Raw genomic sequence first — 7,811 nt, 5'->3', positions numbered from 1 at the left:
TTATCACTAAGACACTCAAAACTGTGTTTTTGTGTTATATACATGAACGGTTCAAGTTTGACAGAATTATGTTCATCCATTGGTTTAATTGAATTTGAGTGCCTTAATAATAACCAAATTGACTGAAATTTTGCAGAGATGATCTATACATTAGTATATAAAGACTAGACGGTGGAGATGTGAAAATTCGATTGAAATGTGAGTCTAAAGTGGAAATCCGCACCATAAGAATAAATAAGGACTTCCTTAACCAAGAAAGCCTGTATGTGTGTGTGTATATATATATTTATGGATTGGTTTGTTGATCAGTTTCTTTTTCTGGAACATATTGTTTCTCATTTATATTTGGTAATTTAATTTGAAGAATTACCGAAAATGAGATTTTCGGTGAATATTTATATGTTTATATAAAGATAGTATGTATTTAAATACTAGCTAGCCATATGTGTCTTCCTACCATAATGGTGTAGCGATTAGCAGTCATTATGGTGTGACATGAGCGTGGGATGCAAGCGTAGTAGCCCTATATGAATGTAGTAATTTATACAGGGTGTAATGGGGCACGTATACACCCATCTTTCCGCCATAATGGTGTAGCGAATAACCGTCGCCATTATGGTGTGACGTGAGCGTGGAACGTGAGCGTAATAGGTGTGCACAAGTGTAGGAATTCATGTAGGGGGTAATGGGACGTGTGTAAATATATACTTATATACTAGAGCCTGAGATAGTATGTATATAAATGCTAGCTAGCTATACGTGTCTTTCCGGCATAATGGTGTAGCGATTAGCCGCCATTATGGTGTGACATGAGCGTGGGACGCAACCGTAGTAGCCCTATATAAATGTAGTAATTCATACAGGGGATATATACCTGTCTTTTCGCCATAATGGTGTAGCGTATAGCAGCTGCCATTATGGTGTGACGTGAGCGTGGGACGCAAGCTTAATAGGCGTGTATGAGTGTAGGAATTCATGCAGGGGGTAATGGGACGTGTGTAAATATATACTTATATACTAGAGCCTGAGATAATATGTATATAAATGCTATCTAGCCATATGTGTCTTTCCGACATAATGGTGTAGCGATTAGCCGTCATTATGGTGTGACATGAGCGTGGGACGCAACCGTAGTAGCCCTATATGAATGTAGTAATTCATGCAGGGGGTAATGAGGCACGTATACACCCGTCTTTTCGCCATAATTGTGTAGCGTATAGCCGCCGCCATTATGGTGTGACGTGAGCGTGGGACGCGAGCGTAGTGACCATATATGAGTGTAGGAATTCATACAGGGGGTAATAGGACGTGTGTAAATACATACTTATATATTAGAGCCTGAGAGGCTCAATATTGTATAATGTTGAAGACTAGCGGGGCTAGTCGCGTATTTCTTTAATTGCCATTTTCTGAGTTAAAAGTTTTAATACTTTTTTGCATGCATCACAGTTTTTTTTAAGAGATTAAAATGGGAAAACATAAAGTATTAATTTAATTATTTTATTCTCATAACTTTATTTTTGTCCACTCACTCTAACATTTTCAAATGCTTCTCCCCTGGCCTTTCGGTTTTAAATGCCCAATTTGCTGGTTGCCTTAGTTGAGGTCCGGCATACATGAAGTTGAGACATAGTCAATAATATTCAGCTTCCGCTCATTTGTATATTTCTGTTTCTTTTCTTCAGTATTAGAATTGCTCTGAACCAATGAAACGTTAGTTGTGGGTTACCTCTAACTTAATATTTAAAGATTTTGGGAGGTGTTGTGATCATGGCACTACTACAAAAAAAGCTTTAATGACAGTATATTTATGACGTTTGCCCAAAAACGTCATTGTATATTCTTTTCATGACATTTTCGGACACAAACGTCATGGATCTGAATTTCGTCTGAAATTTATGACGTTTGTCAAATGTCATTGTAGGTCTCACTATTTGATGACGTTTTTCACGTGTCATCTTTTTTATGACGATTACCAAATGTCATGAAACATATTTCTATGACGTTTGAAAAATGTCGTGAATGAAAATGGGCCATGACAATTAGAAAACGTCATAGAAAATATTTTAATAGCGTTTGATAAACATTATCAAGTGACTAATGAGCCATGATGTTTTGTAAATGTCAGAAAAATTTTACCCAGTCTCAAAATTTTCACTTAACCCCGCCTTATTTTTCACCAAAAATCAAATTTCCCCCTTTCCTAATTTTAAGTTTTTAGTTTTTACTTTTTATACAATTAAATCAAATAAAGGTTCCAAACTTAACCAAAATTTACCCTAGCAGTCTTCTCTTCCTCATTTTTCTTCTTATTCTTCCCTGCCGCACAACTCTCTCTCTCTCTCTCTCTCTATCTCCATTCTTCAACCTCCGGCTCCACCTCGTCTGCGTCTCAGATACCGTTGACGAAGCCTGCATCTACGATTTCGTCAGCGATGCCTGCATCTCCGATCCCGACGCCGACGCCTGCATCTCCGATTTCATCGACGACGACTTCATCTCCGAGAGTCTCTTCAGGTGTCTACCCTGAGTTCCTTCCCTTTCGTCACATGAGGCCAAGCAAACTCTTCGTACCGGATCTCCGCTATCGTCTTCATCGACAATCCGTCAAGGTGGATGAGGTTCGACTGGTAACTCGAGGCTAACCTAACCCTTAATTCAATTTTATGTCAAACTGGGTTTTTGGATTTGGGGTCTCTCTCAATTCAGGTTTTTATTTGTTAACATGCTTGATTTCATCGATTAGATGTAAATATATTGGTGTGGTGCAATTTTAACCAAGAGGTAGTAAGACTGGTACTAATTTGATAATGTGGTCAGGTCTCTTATGTATGTAAGTCTGTTCTGTAAGATGGCAGAAATTTTGATTAATGTCTCATTTTCGAAGTGGGTTCTGTGTTTTTGGTTATCTCAGGTTGGTAGGATTGAAGAACATATTTGCCAGGCAACTACCAAACATGCCCAAGGAGTACATTGTTCGACTGGTTATGGATAGGTAATGCGACTAGCTCAATAGCTCATGCTATCTATCTGTAGTTGATTTTAATATCCTCTAAATTTGTTTCTGGTCTTCACATTCGGATGACAGGAGCCATAAGTCAGTTATGGTTATCAGACTTAATCATGTTGTTGGTGGCATAACTTATCGACCATATGTCAGGTAAAGTGTATACCCTTTTCTCCATCTACACATCCTTACACACAACTTTTGAGGTTCTAATATTTGCACTGTATACTCGAATGAAATCTCAATCTATATAAGGACTACTAGATCAATTTTGTAAATCATTCACTACATTTCCGGGTTTTATTCTGTTGTCAGAACTACTACTGTATTGTTATTTCAGAATCCCGTTTTCATTCTGACAACCTTAAGCAATCTCTTTAGTATCTTTCTTCCTTGAATTGTCTGTAGCATTTTAAGACTCTTTTCACTGTCTGTGCCTCTGAAACTTCCAGAAATTCATTGATCATATCTGTTGATCTATTATTAGATAATTAAATACTTAGCAGTTTAGTTGGGGTTCATATGCCTGAAGAGCTTGAACATGTAATGATTAGGCACTTCGAAGTTGGTTCACCCCCATGTACTGAACTGTGCCAAACTCTGTCTATTCATTGTTGTTCCTGTAAAACTTACAGGAACTCTTAGTAATATCTATGATAAGATAGTGGTACTATACGGTCAGTGCTGGTAGTCTTAGAGGCCCAAGAGATTGCACGTGTAATAAATCATCAAGCCATTGTGCAGTATTAACAAATGTTCTTTTAATCTTTGATCTATCGTAGGTTCTGTATCTCTGTATATGAAAAGGGAATAAAGTTATGGTAATTTAGATAATTCATGCATTACTGTTATTGTTTCAGAGCTACCACAGTCCCCCATTTTCCAACACTTCTTTTGGATTTCAGCCAAAGATTCGGAGAGATAGCTTTTTACGCAATCACAGCTGATGAACAAGTAAAAGGTTATGGCACCAGACTTATGAATCACTTAAAACAGCATGCACTGGATGTTGAGGACTTCACTAACTTTAATACTCTATCCTCTGTTTTTTGTATTATTTTTTTTTTTTGCTACAGAAAAATTCCGAGCTATTTGCACTGGTGAGTAGTTCGTCATCTTCATTTCATTGTTTTGAGTTTAGTTGTTTTGGTGAAGTTTCTATTGACGGTTGTCATGTAGAAGTGGTATGATGAATGGTTTAGTTTTGACAAGTAAATTGGGGTTGTGTTTGTATATCAAGAGAAGTTTAACTGGTGGTCTTTAAGAAAATGGAATTTAAATGTCAAGTGTTTCCGATTCAAAGTTAAAAGTACGGGAATATGACTAATGTTGGTCTTGCCTATTAAGTGGGTGAAATGAGATTAGAATATCGAGTGTCCTTAGTAATTAAGGTATGCCTAATAGCTTATGAATTATTAAGTTCAATGAGTTGCTTGGGAAAGGTTACTAATCGAGTTGAGTTAAATGTAATTCAACAATTATTGGTTTTGTACAAGGCTATGTGATTTAGTTTCTGTTACGGTCCTGTTCATGCAAGGCCATTAGTGAACGCCCCTCACTTGATTTACAGTGTTCAATTGTTTGTAAGTTTCTCCTTTTTTCAGTGTAGTCATATACTGACATTGTTGTTCACTTTGGCCTGAATTAATAAATGCTTTGGTTGTTAATTAATAAATAAATTAGTATGAATTATTGGCATGGAATTGTAAGAGTTTTATGGTATGAATTGGACTGAATTGCTTTGAGTTTAAGTTTAGTGCATAAGCTTATTACTACGGTGTTAGGACTAGAAGATAATATGAAGTGATAACATTGTCTCCTAAGGCCATTAGTGATACCTTAAGTCCTCTGATGCTAGACAAATACGCTCATTCTTATATTCCCACTTTATGATCATGTATATTTTAGGAAGATTTAAAGAACCCTTTTGCATAGAGAATTGGGAGGTTACACTTCAGAGTTATGTTGGATAGACTCCTCAAAACAAGATGGCCCTCAGGTACTCTTCATGTCTTGTACGTATTACTTACTGGTGCAACTTTGAGAACATTATTGATTTTACAATACCTTTTTTGTGTAGGCACAAGACAAGACAAGCAGCTGCATTAGTTCTTTACATTGGTTTCTTTTAGGTTCATTGTACTGATTTTGTGTCTAGTACATTACATTTGCACTGGTTCTTTGTAATATAATTTGGATACTCATTTGATGAGTAGAACTTATGGATGATATTTTAAAGAAATCAATAGTATTTTGTCTTCATTGTCACGTGTAAACAAAAAAATATTTGATTTATGAATTAATTAGAAATCAAATAGATATTTTTTTAAATATAGAAAAAAATTAATGATGTTTGGAAAATGTAATGAAAGATTTTCAATGACTGTTCAAAAGTGTGATGGATGTTTTTCTATGACATTTGAAAAACGTCGTGGAAGATCGTTTCATGATATTTAATAATTGTCGTTGAAATAGATTCTATGACACTTAACGAACGTCATTAAAGATATTTCACGATGTTTTTCCAACGTCATTAAAAAGGTATGGAATCCATCACTACGGTTAAGACGATGAAGTAGATGACGTTTGATAAATGTCATGAAACCCTTATAATGACGTTTTCCAAACGTCGTAGAAACTTTTTCTGTACTAGTGTGGGATGCACGGTGGCTCCAGGAGTTAAGTATGGATTGTCATTAGAAGTGTTTTTCAGGTTTTCCTTAAGGAAGGGTTATCCATTTTCAAGGGAGGTTGTACCGAATTTTCGGTAACATCTCCTTTAAAGGTGGTCCCCGCAGAGTTTATTCTAGATTTCAGGGTGAAATCTGGGGTGGGTCCTGACAGATCCACAAAAGGGGAGTGCTATGACACACTCACGCACCTTTAGTGTGTATGAGCCAAACTCACCTTTAGTGTGTATCAGCCACACTCACCCTGGCCTTAACTTGTCATATAGAAGAAGAAAGCATCCTAGAAAATATGTTATTTAAGACCTGTCCGGTAACATTTTTAAAAACATAAAACAATTCTCAAAAATAAAAATGAGAAAATGAGATTGTTATTTTCTGCTTTGAAAATGTATTTGGTATTTTATTGTGATAAGTTTTTTTTTTTTCATATTTTTAAAACTAGGAAAATGAAAAGGTGAAAACGTCAAATTGATGTTTTCGGTTTTTCTTTGTAAAAGTTAGAAAATATTTTCATTTTTTATTTTCAACGTTTTCTAAAATATTTTCATCTCATTTTTATTTTCAAAAATGAAAATAGAAACTTGAAGGAAAAGATTGTTTACCCCTCTTTAAAACTTTCTTAAATAAATTAAAACTCACACAGCTCAGTTATCTGGAAAAGATTGAACTCCTCTGTGTCCCTTGCTCCCTCCATTCTTTGATACTTCCATTTTAAAATTCCACCATGAAATAGGTTTTCAGAAAGGTACGTGTTCCATCCATATGCAACTCATACCCTTTCAGTATCTATGCAAGAGGAATTCTGTCGGTGGAATACATCTTGTGATCGAATATTACCTCACCAAAATCTTTAGATATTTCCTCTAGGAATGTGAGGTGTGATGGGATAGCCGCTATTTCTTCTTGGAGCAGAATCGACTCTAAAAGCTGTAGAATTGATGATGTCTAGAGTTGTAGGAGTTTGCGGAGGATCATATGCGGTGATGAAGAGTCATTAACTCCAATATCACAAGCATTTTCATGTGCTGCAATGAAATATATAGTTATTGATTAATATGTATTTTATGTCCATTAACCTTATTACATATATGAAAGTAAAAGTACTTTATTTATCATTGTTGATTGTGTGACTTTCTTCGTGCACCTTTTTTTATTTCCTCTTTGAATTGCTTCTTCGGCTTTGAAAATCTTTCTCTTGAATGCTGGACGTCCTACTTGTTTCACAACTTTCGGATCAAGAATTTTCTTAGTTGAATTTGGTTCTTCCAATGAGGGTGAATCAACATTCAGAGTAAATATCGGTTTGGACTTAAGCACCTTGGCTTTTAGTTCTCTAATACCATGAAGAATAATCTCGGTTTGTTCCTCACATTCAACAAAGTTTATGAGATCATGGAATGCTTCCAACATTTTAATTTGAAGAGTCATCACTTGTTTAAATTTGAGGTCATCATAACAACTTTTATGAGACTGTACTTTCTCTTCAGATTTTTCTTCCATCGGGTCAATACATACTTATTTGAAACTGTAGCCAATCCTCTTTAAATCAATACGCTGATTATGTGTTTGCACAATATTTCTCTAAACTAAAAAAACAAACGACATGTACAACTAATGTCATTAGAATCCTTATTAAATAGAAGAGAAAATTGTCTAAACAGTGTCTCACATTTTAAAGAAACAAAGCTTTGGTATCTCACATTTAGAAAACTTCAAAACAGTATCTCACGTTCTTACCTCGACCGAAGTATAGTATCTAGAACCGTTAGCTCTGTTAAAAAGACTGACGGCATCCATTTTTATTCATAAAATGACCAATTTACCCTTGAGTTTTTGTTTTTGTTATTCTTTTTATATAATAAAAATAGAACTTCGTCATAACGGTACCTCATCTTTTCTAGCTTATAAACTTTGACACTTCAAGTTTTGAAAACAACAAAACGGTATCTCAAGTTTTCACCCCCGACCCAATTTGCTAATAAAAAGAGAAAGTTGTTTGAATATGACACGACCCACCCCGAATTTCACCCTGAAACCCAGAGTAAGTCGTGCGGGGACCACCTCCAAAGAAAATTTACTGAAAAGATTAAGAAAATCTCCCTTGCAGATGGACA

General features: G+C 35.5%; 1 non-coding gene across 1 annotated transcript; it reads left to right on the top strand.

The window, feature by feature from the left end:
- The first annotated feature begins 3,900 nt into the window (after window positions 1–3,900).
- LOC101294234 lies at window positions 3,901–5,268 on the top strand. Its single transcript, XR_185480.1, has 2 exons — window positions 3,901–5,006; window positions 5,088–5,268. It is a non-coding gene; the product is annotated as an uncharacterized LOC101294234 (transcript).
- Window positions 5,269–7,811: the final 2,543 nt, after the last annotated feature.

The sequence above is a fragment of the Fragaria vesca genome, unplaced genomic scaffold, assembly GCF_000184155.1.
Source record: "Fragaria vesca subsp. vesca unplaced genomic scaffold, FraVesHawaii_1.0 scf0513057, whole genome shotgun sequence".
Taxonomy (NCBI): domain Eukaryota; kingdom Viridiplantae; phylum Streptophyta; class Magnoliopsida; order Rosales; family Rosaceae; genus Fragaria; species Fragaria vesca.
This window is presented reverse-complemented; position numbering and strand designations above follow the sequence as displayed.